Raw genomic sequence first — 27,243 nt, forward strand, 5'->3', positions numbered from 1 at the left:
TCAAAATAACATTAAATGGGGTCGCTTGGGTGGCTCAGTGGGTTAAGCCTTTGGCTCAGGTCATGATCTCGGCGTCTTGGGATTGAGTCCCACATTGGGCTCTCTGCTCAGCAGGGAGCCTGCTTCCCCATTTCCCTCTTCCTGCTGCTCTGCCTACATGTGATCTCTCTGTGTGTGTGTGTCAAATAAATAAACTCTTTTAAAAAAAATATTAAACATTAATGTACTAAGTTTTCCAACAAAAAATAGAGATCTTCAAGTAGATTAAACAAAACCAGGAACCAAATATATTCTTCCTAAAAAAGATCCACATTAGATACAAAGACACAGCTTCTGTGCCTTGTAAATACAGAGCAATGTGAACTAGATTTATCTTCTACTCTGAAACAACCAAGAAACAAAGTATATGATAGAATAGACTTTAAGACACTGGATAGAAAGCCATGAAGGGCAGTGGTTTCTGAAGGAATGTTTTTCCCAACATCCTTCTCAGCCTTGCTTACTGATTCCTCTCATCCTCGAATTTTTAATACTCAGAATACCTGTCTTGTTCTATGGCTTTTATTAATATCTATATGGTATACTGACATTTCAAAATTTCTTCTGGTCCAATCTCTCTTCTAACTCGGATTTTCAGCTTATTAGATCTCATTCTTAAATCTTGATTCCCCACATCCCTTATTATATTCTTGTTTCTGTCCCACCAACCCCAACGGAATGGAAATTCCATTCTGGCAGCTACCCAGACTACAGAATTTGGAATCACCCACTCTTTGCTTCTCCGTCTTTCACTCTAAATGCAATTCATCAGTATGCCTCTAACTTGATATATCCAGATTCAAAGAACATCCAATTCCTACCATTCTAGACTAATCTTCGCACTCCCTTTTATCTTGACTATTGGCATAGGGTCCTACCAGATATCCCTTTTGCATAATCCCCCTATTTTCCTTCCCTACCATGCTCTCCTTGAAGCAGATCATGTCACTTCTTCATTCAAAATCTCCAATGTGTTCCCATCTTAGAATAAAGTCCAATGTTCTGCCATAGCCTACAAGTTTCTTCCTAATTCACTGCATATGGCATTTCTTCCATTTCTCTGATCTCAACTCCTTCTTTCCTTTCCTCCCCTTCCTCCACCCCAGCCACCTTGTCTCTATGCTGTTCTCATCTCAGGGCTTTCGGATTTGTTCCTTTTGCCTAGAATTCTCTTTATCCAGATGTGTGGATGGCTAGTTCCCCATGTTCATGTCTCTGCTCAAATGTTGCCTCATCAGAGAGGCCTCCCTCATCTAGTGTACACCCAGCTCCGTTTCTGTCATTCTCTTTATCTTTATCTTGCTTTTTATTTCTTAACATACCAATTGTCGCATATTTATTTGTTTCCTATCCTATTGTTTATTTTCTCCTAATAGAACATAATCTCCATGAGAAGACACTTTCTTGTTAATTACTATATCCCCAATGCCTAAAGTGATGTCTGGCACTTAGTAGGTACCACATAGAATTTTGTTAAGTTAATGAAAAGAAGAGCAGGAAAGAGAAAGAAGGCAGAGGAGCAATGGGAAAGGAAGAAGGGATAACAGAGAAGGAGGAAAGAGCTGACCAGGCAAGCACCTAAAACAAACATGAAATGTCATATAGGTTGAGGCAGTTCTCCACAGTGACTCCAAAGTGGTAAGTCAGGCTTGCTTGAAAAGAGTACGGAATCCTCTAATGAAAAAAAAAAAAAAAGAAGAAGAAGAAGAAGAAAAAAGAAAAAGAAAAAGAACTGTCCTTTGTAGCATATTTTATCAATGCATTTATACAAAGCAGATCACATAGTTCATTGACAGGACATGACATCAGCCCCAAATACAACAAGCTATCTATCAGTCCCTGAGACCAGCAGTCTCGCCAACTTTCTGAAACCATGTCAGATCTGGAATCATGTGGTCTCTATGTCCCTTTCTCCCTTTCTTTTCTTATGGACAATGTCTGGATCTTCATCACCTTTCCATCGTCTCTAGAAACTAGCACAATGCTGGCCTAAAACAAATACTTAGCAAATACTGATAAAACTAGTTAATTGATACAGTGGGGGAGAAGGCAGTTAACATTTGTAGAGCATCTCTTCAACATTAGATAGATGTTGACATAGATCCAAGTACAGAGTCAGATGTATATTTGGACATAGATATAGCATAGGCACAGATATGGTATAGATAGACATTGGTATACAATTTATTTAATCATCACAAAAACTCTCCATTCGATTTGTTTTGTTTTCAGATGGGAACCTGAATTTCAACGAAGGTAAGAGATTTGCTAAGGTCATATAGTAGGCAGGGAAACAGCTGAGATAGGATTTGACACCAGATCTATGTGGCTCCAAGGGTTACAGTCTTTCCCTTATAGCACATCAAGCAATATACAGTTGCAGAATTCTTAAAACTCAGCTAAAGGAGGTTAAAACTTAAAATTTTGTTTATTCCAGTTACCTAGACCAGATCTTTCCTAGCCCAAGTGCCATTCTGTTTCCACCCTTTCCTTTAACAAGTCTATGTTCTCATAGCCTTTTCAACACCAGAAGGAGACTGAATACACAGATGCTACTCCTGTTTCATGTAGAATATCAGTCAAATAAAAGCCTGAAATTCCTTATGCAAAAGCATAGTCTCTCTAAATCCCCTTATATACATTCATCAGTTAATATTTACTTTTGTCGCAATTCATTCTACCTTTTTTCCTGCCTGTTCATCTTTCCTTAGGAAACCTGACTCTTAGTTCTTTTATGTGTTCTTTAGCTGTGCCCTGGGAACCTTAGATCTGCCTCCACTTCTTTGCTTTCTCTTCAACCATCCACTGACAATTACTCTTTTGAGCAATGGGCACTGACTGTTCCCACTGCAACAGAATGTCCCTGAGTGCTCTGTGCAAAATGAAAGAAATACTTCTATGGGGTTCAGAGAGAGGAGATTCTCCTTATAAACCTTAAAACAAATACTCGTAATTTTTCAGTGAACAGTGTACTGTCTTGAGTCATTAAAAAGCTTGTGGAGGAATGTGGTCATTTTGTCTTCTGGCTAACAAATGGCGGGGAAAAATTCCTTATTGGTTGCGGAATGTCCAAACTCTCTAGTCATTCTCTCTCTAGCTCAATTTCCCAGAACTCTGTAGTCAAAATTCTAGTTTCAAATCCCAGTTTCATATGTTGGGGGCCATGTGACTTTGTGTCAGCTATCCGGGTTGATTTGTTCACAAGTAAAATGGGAGTAGTCTTCCTCACTTGGTTGCTGAGTAGATTAGCTAAAGCACCCGAGTGCACTGAACCAAGTAGGACCTTCATAAATCTGATTCTAACATCTCACATAAGGAAGGTGATTGAGGTTCTTGACATAGGGATATATTTCTGTACATTGCATCAGTGAGTATCGCAATACTACATAATCTAAAAATCCAGGAGAACAGGTGCTAAGATTGCAAGGGCAACGGAATCAGCTCTGCGCTACGGCAGTGAAATCAAGCTTCACAAGGCCCATCCAGTGGGTTGGCTGATGATTTTAAATTGTCAGTGGTCATCTGGGACCCATTTAATCATCTCAGTCCCATCACATCTTCTAAGCGTATTTGGTGAGTTGTGTTATTGTTAAAAGATTCTCTTTCTTTTGTGGTAAGAAGATTGTATTTCTCCACTCTACTGACCTCTCCAGCTTGGCCAGAACCTGCTTAAGCCAGTAAACTGTGAAGAGAAAGGACATATGTGGTTTCCCACTGACCTCTTCAGATGCCATTACACAGTCTGCCTTTTCTTTTCCATCACTGTCCCAAGGCAGGCAGTTCCTTCACCGTGGGTCCTGAAACAGATACCATCATGGAGAGAGGAAGCTGGCCTGTCCTGAGTATATAGTTTGAGTAGTAAATATATGTAGTGATTCAACGAGGCTAGTGTGTTTGTTTTCTGGAAAGCCCTGATAATCAGATTCTCCTTTTGATTTATTTCCTTTTCCGAAGTGTACAAAAGTAAGCATCCAGGGGACTGAGTTCTGGTAAATAGAAGTTTTACTAGATAATTGCTGAAGAGGTGTACAGAAGCCTATTTGCCCCAAATGAAAAAAATCTACTTGCTAAAAGGTACAAATAATATCTAGTATCTCTCTAAATACTTTTGCTCCTTTGTTAGATGTTTTTAAATGACTTATGAAAGTCATCTATGAAATATACATAAGAGTAACTGGGTTTTATTGACAGAATATATAAAAGCTCATATACAGGATACTGTATAGACTGTCAGTTTGTAGTCTGAGAAGAATATCACAACTTCATTTCTACCATGAGTAAAAAGGGTATGTTTCTTTTAATATAGCTTTGACTGTTTATCTTGTCTTTGTGCTCTGAATCTTGAAGACATTTCAATTACAGTCTTAAGATTCAACTAAACATGACACCAGAAAAGCGTAGAAACTAGAAAACTTAAGGGAATTTTCTGTAGGACCTTTTATGTACTGTGACATTCAAGACTTTTGAGACATAGAATAAATGTCAAATTTGTCCAAACAACTTTAATAAATATAGTTATATTTTAGCATAAGATACACAAGTTCACTGTTTTCTTTGGCAATGTCAATTCTAAGAACCATTATAAGTACTTAAGAAGCAGTATCTGCTGGAAGACATTACTACCTTCTTAAACTTTCTTTTCAGTAAAAATCAAAATATCCAATCAGCATACATTTGTTGAACTGTACTTAGTGGAATGCACTGCTGGAGACCACCCAAGCAAGGAAGTAAGTTAACAAATGCATTCCTTTTGTTTGATGACACAATTTAAATTGAAATGGCGGTAATTGCCAGAAACAGTTTTAGCACCTGAAATAGGCAGCCTTTAAATTGGTCCCTTGTGGGGCACCTGGGTGGCTCAGTGGGTTAAGCCTCTGCCTCAGGGTCCTGGGATCAAGCCCTGCATCAGGCTCTCTGCTCAGCGGGAAGCCTGCTTCCCCTTTTCTCCCTTCCTGCCTCTCTGTCTACTTGTGATCTCTCTCTCTCTCTGTCAAATAAATAAATAAAACCGTAAAAAAAAAAAAAAATAAAGTGGTCCCTTGGAATGGGATGTCATTTCTAAGATAATGTTACGGAAAGACTGAATTTCATCTTGCTGACTCCTTTCTTGCTTCTTCTGGAGAAAGCCAGCTGTTGTGCTGTGAACTGACCAGTGAGGAGGCCCATGTGGCAAAGAATAGTGGAAGGCCCCTGCTAGCAGCCGCTGAGGAACGAAAGCCCTCAAGTGAACAGCCATATGGAACCAAATTTTGGCACAACCATGTAAAAGAGCTTGAATGTGAATCATCCGTCAGTCAAGCCTTCAAATGACATTGCAGCCCACCCAACACCTTGATTGCATCCTTAAGAGAGACTACTAGATCACTGAACACAGACATTTTCAGATAATAAATATTTATTTTAAGTTCATAAGTTTTATTTTAACTTTTTTAAACAGCATATGAACTCTTTTATTTATATATTTTTTTAATTTAATTTTATTTTTTCAGTGATCCAAGATTCATTGTTTATGCACCACACAGAGTGCTCCATGCAATCTGTGCCCTCCTTAATACCCACTATCAGGCCCACCCAACCCCCACCTGCCTCCCCTCCAAAACTCTTAATTTATCAGAGTCCATATTCTCTCATCGTTCATCTCCCCCTCCAATTTCCCCTAACTCACTTTTCCTTTCCTTCTCCTAATCTTCTCCATGTTATTCCTTATGCTCCACAAGTAAGTGAAGCCATATGATAATGGACTTTCTCTGCTTGACTTAATTCACTCAGCATAATCTCCTCCAGTCCCATCCATGTTGATATAAAAGGTGGGTATTCATCCTTTCTGATAGAGGCGTAATATTCCATTGTCTATATGGACCATATCTTCTTTATCCATTCGTCTGTTGAAGGACATCTCAGCTCCTTTCCACAGTTTGGCTATTGTGCACATTGCTGCTATGAAAACTGGGGTGCATATGGCCCTTCTTTTCACTACATCTAGTGCAATTGCAGGGCTGTAGAGTAGCTCTATTTTTAAAATGTTCATCATCATTAGCCATCAGGGAAATTCAAATCAAAACCACATTGAGATACCACCTTACACCAATTAGAATGGCCAAAATTAACAAGACAAAAAACAAATGTTGAAGAGGATGTGGAGAAAGGGGAACCCTCTTACACTGTTGGTGGGAATGCAAGTTGGTGCAGCCACTTTGGAAAACAGTGTGGAGATTCCTTAAGATATTTAAACTTTTTTTATTAAAAAAAACTTTATTGAGATGTGATTGACATGCAAAAAGCTGAACATATTTAATGTATACACCTCGATGAGTTTGGACTTAAGGATACACCCATGAGACATTCACCACAATCTATGCCATAAACATATACATGACCTCTCAAAATTTACTCCTTTCCTCTTTTATTATTATCATTATCATCATCATTATCATTTATGATAAGAACACTTAACATAAGATCTACTCTTTTAGCAAAATTTTAAGTGAATCATGCAAGATTGTTAACTATAAACTCTATGCTATAGATCTTAAAGACTTACTCATCTTATATAACTGAAACTTTATATACTTTATATACCTCCTCATTACCTCCTCCTCCAGCCCCAGAAAACCACCATTCTAATCTCAATTTTTATGAATTTGACTATTTTAGATTTAGGTAGAATATGTCCTTCTGTTTCTGGTTTACTTCACTTAGCATGATGTCCTCTAGGTTCATCTGTCTTGTCACAAATGGCAGAATTTTCCTCTCATGGCTGAATAATATTACAGTGACGGTGTGCATGTGTGTGTGTACTACATTTTCTTTATTAATGAACATAAAGTTTGCTCCCATGTTTTAGCTATTATGGAAAATGCTGCTGTGAACATGGAGTGCATATACCACTTTGAGATCCTATTTTAAATGCCTTTGCATATATACCCAGAAGTGGGATTGCTGGATCCCATGGTAGTTCTATTTTTGAAGAACCTCCAATTTTTCCATAATGGCTTTAACAATTTACATGGCCACCAATAGTTCAATGGTTCCCCTTTCTCAATGTTCTTGCCAACACTTGTTATTTTTGTTTAGTTTTGTTTAGATAATAGCCATTCTAACAGGTGTGAGGTGATATCTCATTGTGGTTTTAGTTTGTATTTTCCTGATGATTGGTGATGTTGAGCACCTTTTCATTTATTTGGTCATTTGAATGTTGTCTTAAAAGAAATGTCTCTTCAGTTTCTTTGTTTATTCTTAATTAGGCTATTTGGGTTTTTGCTACTGATTTGTAAGTTCCTTATATTTTTTCAATATTAATCCTTTATGAGATGTATAGTTTGCAAATATTTTCTCTGATTCCATAGGTTTTTACATACCATCTTTACGCACTGTTGATTGTTTTCTTTGCTGTGTAGAAGTTTTTCACTTTGATGTAATCTCACTTGTCTGTTTTTGGTTTTCTTGCTAGTGTTTCTGGTGTAATATCCAAGAAATCATTACCAAGACCAATGTCAAGAAGCTTTTCCCTATGTTTTCTTCTATAAGTTTTGTGGTTTCACGTCTAACACTGAAGTCTTTAATCTATTTTGAATTAATTCTTGTGTATAGTATCAGGGTCCAATTATGTTCTTTCACATGTGATCACCCAGTTTTCCCAAAACCATTTATTGAAGAAATTATCCTTTCTCCATTATGTATTCTTCACACCCTTGTTGAAGACAAGTTGATAATTATATACATGTTTATTTCTATCAAGACTTTCTATCTATTCCATATATATATATATATATATATATATATATATATATAATGCCAGTGCTATACTGCTTTGATTACTGTAACTTTATAATATGTTTCAATATCAGGAAATATGATGCCTCCAGTTTTGTTGTTCTTGCTCAAAATTGCTTTGACTATTTTGGGTTTTCTGTGATTTCATATGAATGTTAGGAATTTTTTTCTTCTAAAAAATGCTATTGGGATTTTGGGGGGTTTGTGTGTTTTTTTAACTTTTTACTTAAATTTCAATTAGCTAACATAGTGTAATAATAGTTTCAGGTGTACAATATAGTAATTCAACATTTCCGTACAACACCCTGTGCTCATCATAGCAAGTGCACTCCTTAGTCCCCATCACCTGTTTAACCTATCCCCCCATCCCCTTCCATTCTGGTGACCATCAGTTTGTTCTCTATAGTCAAGAGTCTGTTTTTTGGTTTGTCTTTCTCTCTCTCTCTCTCTCTTTTTGGTTGTTGTTGTTTCTTAAATTCATCAGTTTGTTCTCTGCAGTTAAGAGTCTTGATTTGCCTCCCTCTTTTTTCTTCCTTTGTTCATTTATTTCTTAAATTCCACATATGAGTAAAATCATATGGTATTTGTCTTTCTCTGACTTGTTTCACCCAACATAATAAACTCTAGCTCCATCCATGTCATTGCAAATAGAAAGATGACACCTTGGCTATTCAAGAGTGTGCTAATTTCTATGTGTTTGTGAATTTTATGTCTATAATATATACCATTCAGGTGTCCCATGATTTTCTCAATAACATTTTTTCTCTAGCTTACTTTATTGTAAGGATACACTCTATTATACATAAAACATACAATGTATGTGTTAGTTGACTAGTTAACAGTTAGTTGACTATGTTATCTGGTCAATAATAGACTAAGAGTAGTTAAGTTTTGGGGGAGGGGGTCAAAGTTATATGCAGATTTTCAACTGTGCAGGGCATTTGTACCCCTAACACTCATGTTGTTCAAGGGTCAACTATAGTATATTTAAGTATCAATAATTTTTTTTCTCTTTTTTGGTGACAATTCAAATGCTGATTTAGGTGCTACAGTGTGCCAAGAGTTCAAAGGGTATATAAACAAGTATGGCTCTAGTCCCTGCTCTAAAGGATTTCAGAGTCTAGTGATGAAGGTAGACATGTTAACAACTCACAGTTTACATCCAGTGTTCTACAGTCTGAGTTCATCAACCTCTTTCTGAAGATATCATTATACCATCTTCTTTGTCACTGTCACGCACTGGCTTTTAGGCTATTCCTCCACATTCATTGCAGACTTTGGCTCTTGGCCCACTGATATTTTCTTGTCTGTTTGTAGTGCCCTTGAGTAATTGTAAATCCCACTTCATATTTCATTCACCAGTCAGTCCTCCACTCTGAAAAATGTTAAGTAAATTGAGGTTAAGAAGTGTGTTTATTTTATTCACAAGAACACAGAACACTTTCATTGGCATATACAAGGTGGCCATCAGTTGCCAATTTAATTAAACTGAGTGGAATCGTTGATTTTCCCTATTTCCCTGATGCACATCCCTGGCATTTGTTTTACTTCAAGAATCTACTCACATAACCTGCTAGGAATTTATTATCACTCAGAATGATACCTTTAAAAGCCTGAATTCTGAATTTATTGAATTTACGGAATTTACTCATTCCATATCCTTCTTTCTATCCATCATATACCCTACCTCTCAATTCAAGAGAAATCAATGTTTGAAATCATAGGAAGTCCCACCTTCATATTTCTCCTTTCCCAGCCAGAACTTCCTCTAATTCATATCAGCACCATCTATTCTATTGTTCTATACTTCTGGCCTTCTGCCAACCTATCTAGTCAACCTCAACCCTAATTTTATCTATTTGTCCACTGTCTTCACTTCTGTTCCCAAGCAGTCAAGTACTACCATATGCCCATGTTCATCACAAGTACATGATTCCCGACCTCAGCTGTCTTTTCAATATTGCTCAACTCACTCAATTTTGGCCATCTCAAATCCCTTACAAAAACTCTTCTGGGCTCTGAACACCAGTCACCTTCTCTTTGTGCCTGCATTCCATCATTCTACATATAAACTATTTTTTTTTAACTTCACTGAGACAGTAGTTGACGACCTTCAAGACACATAGCACTTACTTCATGCTAGCTACTATTCCAAGCACTTTACTTTCAATCTTCACACCAGCCCTGTGACTTAAGTACCAAGGTTAACAATGTTTTACAGATATAGAATAAGGCACAAGGAAAATCAGAGAGTAGAAAGTTATACCCAGTCTGTGCTATCAGCCATTGGACTGTCTTGTCAATTAACTAATAAAGGGCAGGTGGGACACTTTCAGTTTGTCATTCTTTCGTGTACAAACATCAATACCTTAACCCATTATTCTGCTTTTACCAAAAAGGGGAAAACTTAAATAGGGGGAAGAAAGGGGGTAAAACTTAAAAGAGATTAGAATACTTGTGTTTTTGAACAAAAAAAAAACAGAAAAATGGGTGACATTCTAACTAATGAAAGGCTATAACATAATGGAAGATAAGTAATAGACTCAAAGTCAAAAACAGGAGTTGCAAGAGAAAAATGAAGCAAATACCATAAAAAGAAATATGCTTATGGATATTCTTTGCAGCTCCATTTGCCATAGCAAAAATTATAAACTCATAATGAATGTGGTAGAAATTGCTTAATTAAATACCCTCAACCTTCATTCTCCCCTTCTTCCTTAGTGAAAGAACCCTGATTGGTGGAGGTGTCCACGTGACCCCCTAAATACTACATTTCTCTTAAGTCCTTGTAGAAAGGGATGGCTGTGTGATAATATTTGAACAATGATATACCAGCAGAAATTGTTATAGAAACTTGTATAAGAGTTTTGTTTTTTTTTTTTTTTAATGGACTGACTTCCTGACATATAACTTCTGTTACTTGCCGTCCACTTCTTCTTCCTGCCTATAATAAAGGTCTGATTGCTAGAGCTCCAACAGATATTTTGGGACCATGATGTTCCTTTGGGGATGGGAGCCACACTCAGTATCAGAACACTGAAAGCATTCTATTCCTAAAGACATGGGTCATCACCTCTGCCCAGGACTGCTTAGCTCTTGCTATGAGAGAGATAAAATTTCTAGTGTTTCTGTAACAGGTTTTTGTGTGTGTGTGTGTGTCTGATACTAACAGCAGGAGTAGTTCCTAAATAACACAATGGAGAGAAATATTTAATGAATTATAGTATTCAGATACAGTATGCTCAGAATTCCATAGACTTAAATTTTTAAAAGATAGGTCTCTGTGCTATCATGGTAAAAAGTATACAATATTATCAAAAGAGAAGTAATCTGTGGAATATGTGTCAGATGATTTTTTTAATAAATTATAAGTAGATGTGTTTTTATATGCATTTAAAAGGAAGTTTGAATAAATAAACACAAAACCATCAGCAGTGGTTCCTAGGGGGCTAGGAGCTGGAGTCACAAAGACAGGAGTCTTGTTCTTTAATTTTCATATCTCTTTATTTCAGTTTTAACAACAAATATGTGCTACATGTATTATAAAAATAATATGGATGAAGAAAAAGAGAGAGAAGTCAGTTAGAATCCTTTCTATTTTAACTCCCTGGGATTTCTTTAGACAGTTCTACTTCAGCGATATAGGAGGTAGCTTGTAACAAATGTTTGTGGAATAGTTTAGACATATCAGTGCACCGCATCAAATAGTCTGAAAGTTCAGATTCATTGTTCTGACATTTAACTGATCATCATTTCTCTTTGGAGTTTAAATACTATACATAGACATAAAATATAAATCTTTAAGCTTTTCATTATCCTGTATTTTTTTTCCTTGCTTCTTGAATGGGTCCCAAATTTACATCTCCTAAATAGATATGTTCCAGAATCTTGGCAGCAATATGCCGCAAGACCTCCTTTCCATTGAATCACTCGCTCATCTTTGGCATAGACAACAATATAAACAATAGGAAAGGTTTACCTGACTTGGAAAACTCACCCAAAGTGCTGTGGGCTTGGTAGGATGTATGCAAATGATCCCCTCTGTACTATTGGTAAATTTAGGAAGCCAGCGGAAACCTTCAGATGCATAATGCCAAGCTCCATTGTTTAATTCAAAAACAGACACCTATAGTATTTATATGAGTTTATTTTTTTTAAAGAATACCACATATACTGTATAAGTCTGTCTGCACAAGAACATTTTCATAATGCTCCTTCTCCATTTATCAGAAGGAGTTGGTGAACCCGAAGACCTGAGATCCTCTTCATAAACCTCTGACTAGAGAGGGAAACATAATTTCTTCATTTTCTTTATTATATTCTTTATAGAATCTATCCTGATAAGTAATAAGCAAATTCTACAACCCTAAACACATAAGAGTTTAACCAAAAAAAATTCCTTATACATTAAATTAAAATTAAATAGCATTAATATTAAATGTTAAACTTCATGTTAACATTAAGTTTCTAGTAGGAAAAAACAAGGTAACATTTAGCTACAACTTACCTAGCAATCCTCATATATCAACAGAACTAAGTGGGTTTTATTGGGAACACATAAGCGTTCTCCATTTCTCCATCAGGCAGAAAAAGACCATTTTTTTCCCCAGAAGACCACTTCCATCTGACCATATTGAGTTGATATGAAAGAGAATCAGAATTTCTAAAAGAACTCTAATAGTCACTCTTTCCCCCCTCTTGAATGAGGAAATGAAGGGCATTTCTTCTTACACTTGATTTACACATCCATATTACTTCTTATGGAATCCTTCTGTTGAAGGAAGACTTAACAGAGTCTTAACCACACTGACTACTTCTGGCAAACACAGAATAAAAAAAGGCCCAAGAAATGGTGATGCATGTAACAGAGAAAAAGAGCCTGATATTTTAAATGGTCATGAAGGTAAGAAGAAACAAATAGTACTTCAACTTGCAATTTGTTGCTTTGAAAAAAAAAAGAAAAATCAAAAACCACCAGGGCTACCAAAGCAGAGGCTTGGTTTTTATGCAACACTGAAACAGCCTCGCATCTGAAGTCATGTGGCCCCAGTCACACTGACTTTAATGTTTGTGCAGGTAAGGGGCTGAGAATCAATATTCATTTAACATTCATTTATTCAAGTATTTTTGGAGCACTTATTATCTGCACAGTGCTCTAGATGCTAGTGGGGACATTTTTTTTCTTGTCACTGTTGCTTTTTTATTATTACCATTATTAATTAGGTTGTCCTTACTAATGCTTTATTTCTTTCCATCCCTTCAAATCCACACTCAGTGTAGAACAAATGAATTTCCCAGTCTTAAAAACCATCAATCCTCAAAATTAACATACATGCCTAAAACGACTCCACTCATAAAAACAACAGCATCTCTTTTGCTTTAAACTCATCTTATGATTAGACTAAAGCTTTCACAAAGACCTGGCTTCTTAGATGACTTATTAATTTCTTTGGCTACAGGTACACTCACATTGCTTAGGACAGGTAAGTGCTAGATGTGAACAAAGAACATAAAACTTGTGTGCCTGGAGTGGATACTACCTGTTTGCTATTTTAGGTTAGAGTAAGAATATATAGATACTCACTTTTAAAAAATTTCCTTTTTGGGGGGCACCTGGGTGGCTGAGTCAGTAAAGCATCTGCCTTCAGCTCAGGTCATGATCCCAGGGTCCTGTGATCGAGCCCCATGTCAGGTTCTGTGCTTAGCGGGGAGCCTGCTTCTCCCTCTCCCCCCCGTCATGCTTTCTGTAACTATTTCTGCCACTCTCTCTTGCTCTCTCTCAAATAAATAAAATCTTTTAAAACAAAACAAAACAAAACAAAACCTTTGTTTAATTACAGAAAAAAATCTTAAATAAAAAAATGTGACATCAAAGTTAGACGGTGAGAAAAAAGTGACTTCTCAGACATGACTCTTCGAATGAGGAAGAAAAGAATTAGTAACTGAAAAACACGCTGAGAAATACCATGTCTAGAATTACAGAATCAGTGATTTCGTGAACCAAAGCTCTGTAACCCTAGTTTTCTACTAAATAGTGATGTGAAGGTCATAGGGAACTTGAAATATTCAGACATGAGCTCTTTATTCACTTGAAGCTTGACTTCTCTCCTGTTGGTTCCTTTTCTACAAACTACATTTGCTGTTCCTGCAACATTTCTCACCCATTTATTTTTTAAAGATTTTATTTATTTATTTGACAGACAGAGATCACAAGTAAGCAGAGAGGCAAGCAGAGGGTGGGGGTGGGGGAAGCAGGCTCCCTGCTGAGCAGAGAGCCCAATGAGGGCCTCGATCCCAGGACCCTGAGATCACGACCTGAGCTGAAGGCAGAGGCTTAACCCACTGAGCCACTCAGGTGCCCCTCTCACACATTTTCATTCCTCCACACCTTTGCACATGTGCTGTTCCTCTGTGTGGAATGCCCTTCTCACTGGCCTTGCCCAGCTCTTATGATGAGCTATCCTCAAATTGCCTATAGGCAGGAATACAACCTCCCCCTTGTGTGTTCCCACTGCTCTATGTGTAACTCCAGCTCTTAATTCCGTTTTATGCTAGACTCTGTTCCTTTGTTTTCCCTTTTAACCTGTGAGTTTCTGATACGGCATCTTGCCTTATTCATGGGGTTTAGCCCGCTATTCCATAAATGCTGTAGGAAAGATGGGTGGATGGGTGGATGGATGGATGGATGGATGGACGGATAGAAGGAAGGAAGGAAGGACGGACGGATGTTAAACTCCTGGCTGAGATACACTCCAACTCTATAAGGTTCAGTGGGTGTCAGATACCTAGTAGAGAAATTTGTGCATTTATGATTCTAGAGTTATACAACTTCTTTTTAACCATGCCATCAGATGAGGCCAGCTTACTTTTGCCAGCAGTAAGAAAGTTAACTGAGCCAAGTACAGAAAATAGACTTGCTTACTGCCTCCCAGTACCTGGGAGCCCCCTGCTGTCCGGAAAAATAAAAGATACTACAACCTCCCCCAGGTTACTAGGGCAATGTTAAGACACTTAATGTACAATCCTAAAAACTTACTTTCAGGGCACCTGGGTGGTTCAGTGAGTAAAGCAACTGCCTTCGCTTAGGTCATGATCATGAAGTTCTGGAATCAAGTCCCTCATTGGGCTGCCTGCTCAGCGGAGAGTCTGCATCTCCGTCTGCCCCTCATCCCACTCTCGTGCTCTTTCATATTCTCTATCTAAAAAAGAAAAAAAAAAACCTTACTTTCACCATTTTATATGCCAAGCATAATTATCAGCTGCTTTTATTAGACATCTTCCATCAGAATCACCCAAGTCGTCTTTATGAGTTTTCAGTTTTTCTTAATGGTACCACCGCCGTCCACATCATCCTGCATCAAACCCTCCTTTCTCCTGCATTCGGTCATATATTGAACTTTCACTACGTGCCAGGCGTTGTACTAAGCTCTTCACGTGCATTGCACATCACTTAATCTCTCAGCAGCCTTATAACCAGCCTATTATGTTTTAGTGAGAGGAAAATTGAGGCTGAGGATGGCTAGGTTATACATATGGCAGGGCTCAAAGCTGGGATTGGAACCAGGAATCCTGGCTGCAGAGCTCCTTCCAACCCACTGCTTCTGCGTCCAGCCTGAGCCCTCCTGTCAAAGCTTTCTGCTACTACAATTCCTTGTTCCATCGTCTCTGAACCATGATTACAGTCTTGTCTGTGTTCTTCACTTCCCGCCTCATTGTGCGGACATCTGATATTTCACCATTGGTGTTATTAATTTGGTTAACTAGTTTCCTAACGTTAGAGGGGTATCCACTCTTTCTAGAATGCTAGACTTAATACCTTTAAAGTCCTAAGGCTGTGTTTCAAGTCTAAGAGAGCTCCCTGATATCTTTTTCCCTTCACTGGTATGAGCCTGCTTGACAGAATTCTTGCCTCCTTCTGATGTGACAACACCACTCTAACCCCTTTATTCTTCTTCCACCAAGACCAGGGTACCCCTGGCAATAATAACTAGGAGAGTTGATTTTGGAGACACATGGAGTTGAGCCCCTGCTTAGCTAGCTGCCTGGTAATTGCATGATGTTAAACAAGACTTACTTTCTAGCCTAATGTGACAATAGAACTGAATGTTTGAAATGTTTTCCCCCAAGTCATTGTACAAATAGTAAAAATGAATTTTAAGGATTCTATCTCTTTATACTTTTAACACTCTTTCCCCCCCCCCCAAAATTTTGAAATAGTAATACCTGTAATTAATTGACTACCTAATTTACAGCAATAGCATTCTCTGCGTGTTTTGTGAAGGGTAAGATATGAGTGTCCAAGACAATCATTAGATAAATGAATGCTGTAAGAGCAAATACAAATAACATTAATAATAATTTATGGTTCTGAATTATTAAAATATTTTACTGGTACAATGGATCAGTAAAGTATGCTGGTTGAGTATAAATTGAATAGTTGTTCACTTTGCTCATTTTTAACCTAACATCATTTAGCAGATAATTTCAGACAAGTAAATAGCACACACACTTGAGCATTTTGATTTGATTTTTGTTATTTTGTGTAATTGTTTCTATAGCAGCTACATTTCAATGTGCTTGACCCTGAAGAGCCTGTTCTCCCTCCTCCCCCAGCTGTGTTCTCCTTCCCATCATCATATTCACTAAGATGGCTTCAAATTTCTCACATCTAGCCAGACGCGGACATGGGGCATAGCAAAGCAGAGAACAGGCAATGGACAAAAATGGTCTGAGCCTTCCAGACTGCAGAGCCTTCCCTGGCTGCCGATGAAGGTTTGCTTTAGAAGCAAACACCAACCTGAGAAGACCTCATTGGCTCTAAGGTTACTCAAACGTATTATAACGAAATGGCTAATAACGAATCTAGCTCTTCCTTCTCTGGATGTTTATTTTTAAAGTACCTTTGGTTAAAATTAGTACCTAACTTTTGTTTTCTTATAGACTTACTCCAAAGAAAAAGGTATTGAGGGGCACCTGGGTGGCTCAGTCAGTTGAACATCTGCCTTGGGCTGAGGTCATGATCTCCGGCTCCTAGGATAGAGCTCCACATTGGGTTTCTTGCTCTGCCGGGAGCGTGCTTCTCCCTCTCCTTTTGCCTGCTACTCCCCCTGCTTGTGCTCACACACCCTCTCTCTCTGTCAATTAAATAAAACCTTAAGAAGGAAGGAAGGAAAGAAGGAAATCAATCAGTATGAAAGAAAGAAAGAGGGGTGCCTGGGTGGCTCAGTGGGTTAAAGCCTCTGTCTTCGCCTCGGATCATGATCCCAGGGTCCTGGGATGGAGCCCCGCATCGGGCTCTCTGCTCAGCAGGGAGCCTGCTTCCTCCTCTCTCTCTCTCTCTCTCTCTGCCTGCCTCTCTGCCTACCTGTTATCTCTGTCAAATAAATAAATAAAATCTTAAAAAAAAAAAAAAAGAAAGAAAGAAAGATGTATTGAATGAAGAGAATATTGGGCAAAGATCCAATATGCATGTGAAAACTCTGTATGTTTATTGGTGATTATTTTGAGAAATATCTTCTTGGTGCATATGTTGTAGGAATGGGGACTAGAAAGTAGAATTGAACATTCCGTAATTGAAACTTGACTTGGAAGCTTAAAGTCAAATATCATTTGGTAATTTTTTATCAAACAAATGCATAAAAATAACGTGAGCTTCCGGTGATGTTTATGCTCAACACTGACACCTATTCATTCCTGATACCCCATCTGCTTCCAGAAAGAGGCAGCTGATGAAGTTGGACGCATTTCCACTGATGACAGTATAATAGATCTGTGACACCCAGCCTGTTAGCATACTTCACCAAGGAGGGGGGAAATGGGCAATGTGTTTTCAAAAGATCTTCAACAGGGGCACCTGTGTGGCTCAGTCAGCTAAGCATCCAACTCTTGGTTATGGCTCAGGTCATGCTCTCAGGGTCCTGAAATCAAGGCCTGTGGTGGGCTTTGCTCAGGGAGGAGCCTGCTTCTCTTCCTCTCCCTCTCCCCCTACCTTTCCCCTTGCTCACAGACTTTCTCACTCTCTCTCTCAAATAAAAACAAGTACATCTTTAAAAAAAAAAAGATCTTCAGCGGGGATTTTTGAGTTTTCTAGTTAATTCTAAGTTTTAAAAAAATGTTTCAAGGTTTCTGGGTACATTGTCTCTCAAGAAAGTTCATCAAGGTTTTATTTTAGTGATTCAAGGTGTTAAGTTGAAACACTGAATATGCATCTGAGTAGGAAAAATGGGGAAGAAAAGCTGTAATGAAGGAAGATCCTTCATTACAGCTTTTAGTAACCAAATAATTAGGAAGAAATGTTACTCAGAAAAAAGTCAAGGCACAGCATGGTGCCTATAGTTAATGAAACTGTTCTGCATATTTGAAAGTTGTCAGGAGAGTAGATCTTAAAAGTTCTCATCAAAGAAAAAAATTGTAACTATGTATGGTAATAAATGTTAACTAGACTTATGGTGATCATGTAATATTTACAAATATTGAATCATGTATATATGAAACTAATATAATGTTATATGTCAATTAAATCTCCATAAAGAAAATTTTTTTAAAAGTTAAGGCATAATAAAAGGCTAAGAATATAATATTAGATGGAAACAATCAAAAAGCACTCAGTAAATTATGGTCTTTAAGAGAAAAATTTATGATTTTATAGGTCTTTTTAAAGTTTTCAGATAAAAGGTAATGTTTATTGAGGAAAGCTTGAAAAGTATAAAGAGATAAATACCACTCAATTTCACTACTTGGACATGACTGCCATTAATATTATGGTATTCCCAAGTTTCTTAATATCCATGAGCTTTAGTTTCCTTATTTGTTAAGTGAGGTTAACAATAGTACCAACCTCATAAGGTTATTCTCAGAATGAAGTAGATAAAACATGTGAAATCTTAACATTTGGTCAGACTGAGCACACACATAAAAGATAACCTTCATTATATTTCAATGTCTATCTCCACTTTTTTTAATTTTACAAATCAGGATCGTACTTACCTTTTGTCTCATATGATTTTTTAATTAAAAACATTTTAAGGGGCTCCTGGGTGGCTCAGTCCGTTAAGCAACTGTCTTCGGCTCAGTTCATGATTCCAGGGTCCTGGGATGGAGCCCTGTGTAGAACCCCAGATAGGGCTCCCTGCTCAGTGGGGAGCCTGCTTCTCTCTCTCCCTCTGCTACTCCCAGATTATGTTCATGCTCTCTCTGTCAAATACACAAATAAAATCTTAAAACAAAATTTTTTTTTATTAAAGATTTTTATTTATTTGTTTGACAGAGAGAAATCACAAGTAGTCGGAGAAGCAGGCAGAGAGAGAGAGGGAAGCAGGCTCCCTGCTCAGCAGAGAGCCCGATGCGGGACTCGATCCCAGGACCCTGGGATCATGACCTGAGCCGAAGGCAGCGGCTTAACCCACTGAGCCACCCAGGCGCCCCCAAAACAAAATTTTTTTTGAACCTTTTCCTAGGTCATGAAAATTTTTTACAATATATTTCTAACAGCTTCATAGTATAGTATAGTATTTTATTCTGCAGACCTGCGGTTAACGTGGTGTGATTTTGCCCTCAGTGGACATTTTGCAATGTCTAGAGCCATTTTTGATTGGCACATCTGGGGAAAGTGAGGTAGTACCGTCCTCTCGGTGCTGCTGAACATTCTACAATGCACAGTACGGTTTCCCACCAATCTCCAGCCAGAAATTTTACATGTGCTGCAATGGAGAAACCTGAGAACATAGCATGATTTTTTTTTTTAGACCAAGCCTTTCTTATTAGACACTTAAATATATGTATTATTATATATACATTAGGTTGGATATCCTAGTAATTATTACTTGCTGAGGCTGTTTTGTGGTATGCATGAAAATTTACTTTAAATTGTATCAGGATAGCATTTGTTGGTCAGGGGAGGGTGGTGGTTGCAACCTTGCACTTGGGAGTATAATGCAAATTATCCATAATCCACATTATGGAGGCAGTTAATTACCACTTCAACTATACATAAAAAGGATCAACATTTTAATAGATTATTTGGTACTTGAAGTACTCTTATTGATAGCTATACCAGAGGGAGTGTTAATTCACATAAGCAATATTAAAAATAATTTTTTGTTTGTGTAATGGGTGATATTTGAAACAGGTGATTAAAAATTGGTTAATGTGTCCTTGAAATATGCTTATTGATATCTACACAAGAGGGTATGTTAATTAGCATAGGAGGTATTAAACATAATTTTCTCTGATGTAATGAATGATGTTTCCTATGGACTGAGAAGGAATAAGTTACAAGACACACTGTTCTTGGATGCCAGAGATTTAGGAATAGGACAAGCTCTGAAACTTTACTAAAGTATATAAAAGCATGTAGAAGAAGACAAATAATGCCACTTTTGGAAATTGATCCATAAAGTCAACATAATCCAATTAAAATACGCAAGTAGATTGAGTTTAACTGAACCAGTTTTCAAGTTCAAATGTAATCATAAATCTGTGAAAATATCTAGAAAAAATTAAAATGAACATAAAGATAAGACTAGGCTTATCAAATCATTAACTGTATGCTGTATTTCTTTTTTTTTTTTTTTTAAAGACTGAAGCCAGCTGGACAGCCACAGGGATTCATGCATAGTATGATTTCCAGATGAAAAATGTGCCTCTCTCCTCCTCTTCGAGCTCCTCCTCCTCCCCGTCTTCTTCCTCCTCTTCCTCCTTTCCCCCTGCTGCTCTCTCTCCTTCGCTTCCTCCTCTGCCTTCTTCTCCTTCTAATGTAGAACTATTATTTTGAACTTGGGCGTGTTATCCAGCAGATCAGTTTGAGGCTCTGGAAACTGACCACCAAAGATAAACGTACTCCATTTGAAGACTACGAAGTCGTTTGAATGAGGGACTGATGTGCCAAGCAAAGAGGTTTTCAATTTATTTCATAGCCAGGGTTGCTCAACTTCCACACTATGGACACTTTGGAAAAACTGGGGGAAACTTGTTGCAGGGGAGGTTGTCCCCTGTAGTGCATTGGCGAGTGTGCAGCGGCATCCCTGGCCTTCAGCCACTAGATGCCAGTAGCAGCACTGTCCTCCCAAAGGCAACAGCCCAAATGCCTCCAAATAGCGTCACGTTTTCCTGGGGGATAAAATTACCCTTAGTGAAGCACCATTGCTCTAAACAAAAGGTAAATCATTGAGGAATTGAAGAGTTTAAAGCAATAAAACACAGTAAAAGTACAAGATTGTTTTTACTGGGTTTAGAAACAATTGCAATGTTATCATGGGGGAAAGCCTAATAAACTTTTTATTTAAAGAACTGGTGAAAAAGGAGGAAACTTCAGGGACATTCGCCTGTCCCAAATCAAAACAGACTCTAAAGCTTTGCTATTTAAACTGTGATACTGACATAGGAATTGATAAAGAAATCTAAGGAATGGAAGAAACCATCCAGAAACAGATTAATGTTAAAAAAAAAAAAAAAAAAGAATAGTGAAATAAGGACTCGCACACAATATGATGTTATTTGTGTAAATTGGTACAATGCTTGGGAGCTGTTGGTCTATATGTATAAAGTTAGTAATATACTCATCTTCTGGGACTGTATAGTTGTCAGAATATTGTAAAATTGTTATGATTATCTTTATGAGGAGTATGTTATAACATGAAACATGTTGGGGCCCCTGGGTGGTTCCTTGGATTAAGCCTCTGCCTTCGGCTCGAGTCATGATTTCAGGATCCTGAGATGGAGCCCCACATCAGGCTCTCTGCTCTGCAGGAACCCTGCTTCCCCCTCTCTCTGCCTGCCTCTCTGCTTACTTGTGATCTCTCTCTCTCTCCGTGTGTGAAATAAAAACAAAACGTGGAAACATGCTTACGATACCTTGATAAATGAACAAATGAATAACTATGAATGATAAATGAATAAAATACAGAATATAATATGTATGTACATATTGAATACAGAATGCAACATACATTTTGAATGTATATATGAATATGATTGTTAAGACGGTTTAGCAAAGTGTACAATAATATTGAGTGTTTTTCTTTAAGTAATAAACATTTCACAGGATCTTTTCCTGCTTTTGATTTCTCTTAACTTTAAAATTTTTGTTATATGCAAATAATGAATCATGAATACTATATCAAAAACTAATGATGACTAACATATGGTGACTAATAACATCATAGAAAATAAAGTAAGATAAATAAAATACATTTAACTTATTCAAAAAAAATCAAAATTTTTTTATAATGAATATGTGTCAATTAAGGGGAAATTCTGCAAAAAATTAGACATTATAATTTAAAATTGAATGGAAAATTGACCGTATAAGCATACATTTATTTCTGGGCTCCCTATCCTCTTCCATTGATGTATGTGTCTATTTCGTGCCAGTATCCTACTATCATACTATTTTAATTGCTACAGCTTTGTCGTGGGACTTATCATGAGCACTGAGTAATGTATAGAACTGTTGAATCATTATGTTATACACCTGAAACTAATGTAACACTTATGTTAATGGTCCTTCAGTTTAAAAAATGAATAGAAAAAAACTAAATAGAGACAACCTAGTGTGTATGTGTTTTCTTTTTTTTTTTTTTTTTTTTTTTTACTTATGTTGAATATTTCTTATGACAACTTACCATTATAGCCATAACTTCTTGGAGAGACATTTGTTTGCGTTGGAAAAATCCCATATTTACTGACTTATCCAGGAAACACACTGAAAATTGAAAAACATATAGTAAATGCTTTGGCCTGATTATGAGTCAGTGTTGTGAGGATGCTGGTGATATGTATTAATTTGACTTTTTAATTTGTCTGATTGACCCTCACAGGGTCGGCATTTTATTCTAGGAGATCTTCATGATGGTTTGACTCCTTCCTCCACTGTCATTCTCGACAGTCTTCATCAAGAAATGGAGACCTACCGCCGCAGTTCAGGTAAGAAAGAAACTAAGTTGAAATGTGTTAGTTTGAAGTCAGGTCTGGTTATAGTTATGAACTTAAATCTTTTTCTGGAAGTCAGCTCTACCCATCCACCTTGCCTTAGGTTGAGAAAGCTTTTCCTCTTTTTTATTTGATGTTCACGTTTTTTCTTCAACCTGTGTAATTTATTTTTATGATTGGCATCTTGGTAAGACTAATTTTCATCATTTACTCTCAGTATGTTAATACTTACACATAACTTTGTTAGTTCCTGCCTTGATGAAATAAAATTTATACTTAATTAAGAAATATCCTACCTAGGCTAAACGATATTCATAGAGAATCGTAATAAACATATCAGAGAAATGAAGTATGTTGAATTATTTTTAGAAAGTGAATCAAGATAAGTTTTACTCAGGAATAGCATTTTGTATATATTCACCCCATCATTAATAATACTAATTCCTATTACCATTAAACATGTTCCTACAATGTCTCTTAATTAATATAATAAAATATTTCTACTGAATTTCATAACCTTAAGCAAGACGAAATTTGATGCCACAGTCTAAGAATCATAAATATCTATTGAGAAGTGTTTGAAATTTTAAACAACTCCTGAAGTAATATCTTTGGCTTATAGTTTTTCTATTTAAGTAGAAATGTTCCCATTCTGATGAAAATGTTTAAGGTATAAGACCTACCAATTTATAATGCTGGCATTGGAAGAAAAGCTCACACTTAATTAGTAATCTTTCTGTATTATATTTAGAGGAAGAAATAGTGCTGAAGGAAGTTTGTTTGATCCTCAAACTGTTTACATGAAATATGAGCCATTTTTTGCTTTCTGATTTGCTAAACCAAAAGAGCCACCTCTTATATTACCATAAGAAACAGAATTATCAAACCAATCAGAATGTTCTTATTTTCGGTGTCATCTTCCAAGAAGAAAAATGTCTAATTAGGAAACAAAATTATTAGATTTTTTTCTCCTTCCAACTTGGCAATCCTTTGAGTGAGGTCTTAAGTGTCTAACATATAACACTACTTTCTTCCACTTGTTAAACATTGTACCCTCTAATAGACAGGATTACAACCAAAGACTTTTTGGAGGATGAGCCTGGAAATGCAGCCATCGTGATCTTTCTTTCTTTCCTTTTTATTCAAATATATTTAATATGCAGCCTACAATATAAGGAGTCAGCAACACTATACATTACTCAGCGCTCGTTATGGTAGGTGGACTCATGACCCCCTTTATCTGTTTCACCCCTCTGGCAACCAACAATTTGTTCGTTATATCTAAGAGTCTGTTTTTTCTGTTTGTTCTTTTGCTTTGTTTCTTAAATTCCATGTGTGAGTGAAATCATATGGGATTTACCTTCCTCTGACTGGCTTACTTCATTTAGCATCATGTTCTCTAGTTCCATCCATGGTGTTGCAAATGGTGAGATCTCATTCTTTTGTATGGCCGAGTAGTATTCCAGTATGTGTGTACACCGCATCTTCTCTATCCATTCCTCTATCGATGGACACTTGGGTTTCTTCCATATATTGGCTATTATAAATAATGCTGCAATAAATGTAGGTGTGCATATATCTTTTCAAATTAGTGTTTTTATTTTCTTTGGGTAAATACCCAGTAGTGGAATTCCTGGATTATACGGTAATTCTTATTTAATTTTTTGAGGCACCTCCATACTGTTTTCCATAGTTGTTGCACCAGTGTGCATCCCTACCAAAAATGCACAAGGGTTCCTTTTTTTCCACATCCTCATCAACACTTGCTATTTCTTTGTTTTTTATTTTAGCCACTCTGACAGGTGTGAGGTGATATCCCATTATGGTTTTGATTTGCATTTACCTGATGATTAGTGATGTGGAACATCTTTTCATGTGTCTGTTGGTCATCCATTTATTTGTATGTTTCCTATGGCAAAATGCCTATTCCAGTCCTCTGCCCATTTTTTATTTCATGTTTTTAGTGTTGAGTTGTATAAGTTCTTTAGATCATTTTGGATATTAATCCCTTGTTGATTATATCATTTGCAGTATCTCCTCCCATTCAATAGGTTGCCTTCATGTTTTGTTGACAGTTTCCTTCACTCTGCAGAACCTTCTTATTCTGACATTGTCTCATTTGTTTATTTTTGCTTTTGTTTTCCTTGCCTGAGAAGACATTTCTAGAAGAATGTTTCTATGCCTTGTGTTACTGCCTATGTTTTCTTCTAGAAGTTTTATGGTTTAAGATCTCTAGTCCTTTTGAGTTAATTTTTGTGGATAGTGTAAGAAAGTGATCCAGTTGTATTCTTTTACATGTAGCCGTCTGGTTTTCCCAACACCATTTGTTGAAAAGATGGTCTTTTCCCCATTGTATATTTTTGCCTCTTTTATCATATCTCAACAAAGGTCATATATGGAAAAACCCACAGCTTATATCATACTCAATGGCAAAAAACTGGGAGCTTTCCCCCTAAAATCAGGAAAAAGACAAGGATGTCCACTCTCACCATTTTTATTCAACATAATACTGGAAGTCCTAGCCACATCAGTCATACAAGAAAAAAGAAATAAAAGGCATCCAAGTTGGTGAAGAGAAAGTAAAACTTTCACCATTTTCAGGTGATGTGATACCCTAAAGACTTCACAAAGAAAAACTTTTAGAAGTGAAAACTGAATTTGGTAAAATCACAGTATACGAAATTAATGTGTGGAAATCTGTTGCATTTCTATCCACTAATAATAAAGTAGCAGAAAAAGAAGTTAGGGAAACCACCCACTTAAAATTGCACCAAAAAGAATGAAATACCTAGGAATAGACTTAATCAAGGAGGTAAAAAACCTGTACTCTGAGAACAATAAAACATTAATAAAAGAAGTTGACAACAACACAAACAAATGGAAAGATATTTCCATGCTCATGGACTGGAGGAACCAATATTAATACAATGTCCATACCACCCTAAGCAGACAACAGATTCAATGCAGTCCCTATCAAAATACCAACAGCATTTTTTATAAAATAAGAACAAATAATCCTAAAATATGTATGGAACCACAAAAGACCCCAAATAGCCAAAGTAAGTTTGAAAAGGAAGAACAAAGCTAGAGGTTTCACAACCCCAGATTTCAAGATATGTGACAAAGCTGTAGTAATTCAAATAGTATGGTAGTAGAGTACAGGCACAGAAATAGACACAGATCAATGGAAGAGAATAGAGCCCAGAAGTAAACCCTCAGTGATCATCTTTTAAAAGATTTTATTTATTTATTTGTCAGAGAGAGAGAGAGAGAGAGTGCACAAGCAGGGGGAGCAGCAGCTGAGGGAGAAGCAGCTCCCCACTGAGCAGGGAGCCCAATGCGGGACTTGATCCTAGGGCCCTGGGATTATGACCTGAGCCAAAGGCAGAGGCTTAACCGAATAAGCCACCCAGGTGTCCCTCACAGTGATCTTTCTTGCACTGCATTTTTCAGTGTTCACAAGCAACTTGTGAAATAGGTACCCATTTTACAGAGAAGGATAGTGAAACAGAAGTCATCTTCTACTGATGCTGGAAGAAAAACATGGTGGTGGGGCTGGAAATGTGCAGCCAGGCAATCTGGAGAACCTACCCATAAAAACTCTGTCTGCCTCACTTCACCATCTTTTTTTGATGTCAAGGGGATTCTAATACCTTGAGAACAAAGGTATAAGCTCTTCTATTACACTATGAGTTTCAGTCATTTTGACAACTGTGGATCTCTCTGGGTCACTTCCATTTGGTGGCAACAACTCAAGTGAAGCCAGAAATTGTGAGGGCCACCAACTCTAAGTTAACCACATCTCTACCCTGGCCATCTCTGACACTGGCTACATGTTTGTACATGGACTAAACTCCCTAGTTTACCTCACAAGTCTCAACCCTTCAACACTCAGGTTAAAAGGAGTCAGTTGCCTACTTTCGAAAGTGTGCTCTGATCCTTCTAGGATGTGCAGTGAGTCATGCCATCCTCTTGACTCCAGAGCCCCCTGGACTCCTGCTCATCTATCACTCACTACACGAATTGTAGACAATACGTGTACTTGCCTGCGTACAAGCTTCATGGAGATAGGAGTGGCATCTTATTTATCTTGGTCTTCCTGCATCCTAACACACGGACTACGTGTTTTTAAAAAATGTAGGCTGTTTAACGAGTGTTGTGGAAACATAAAATTTAATACAATCTTACCCTTGCTGTTTGAATTCTTTGTACAACTCTACAGTTCTTCTAGTACATCTACTGAGGGGTACGGGGGTGTGAGCAAAGGATCTGGTTGTTATGTGAGTATTTAGCTCTGGGTGTGAGGAAACTCAGGAATTGAGAAGAAATCAAGTAAACTTTAGGTTTGAGGTATTTTTACACATTTTTATATAAAAGCTATGTATATTAGGTGTAGAAAAATATAAAAATGATAAAACACAACTCTAATGACTTCACCTTACTTTAACACCTATGTATTCCATCTAAGCTTTCTAATAGCTGTTGTTAATAGGAAATGGAGGG

At 37.2% G+C, this 27,243-nt stretch overlaps 1 long non-coding RNA gene across 1 annotated transcript in view; it reads left to right on the forward strand.

The window, feature by feature from the left end:
- Nucleotides 1-27,243, forward strand: part of LOC131826473 (uncharacterized) — a 42,502-nt gene that overhangs the window by 6,147 nt on the left and 9,112 nt on the right. Inside the window, exon 2 of the long non-coding RNA XR_009351617.1 lies at nt 22,629-22,734. This is a non-coding gene — a long non-coding RNA (uncharacterized LOC131826473). The remainder of the gene's footprint in view (nt 1-22,628; nt 22,735-27,243) is intronic.

This window comes from Mustela lutreola, chromosome 3 (genome assembly GCF_030435805.1).
Source record: "Mustela lutreola isolate mMusLut2 chromosome 3, mMusLut2.pri, whole genome shotgun sequence".
NCBI classification, from domain to species: Eukaryota; Metazoa; Chordata; class Mammalia; order Carnivora; family Mustelidae; genus Mustela; species Mustela lutreola.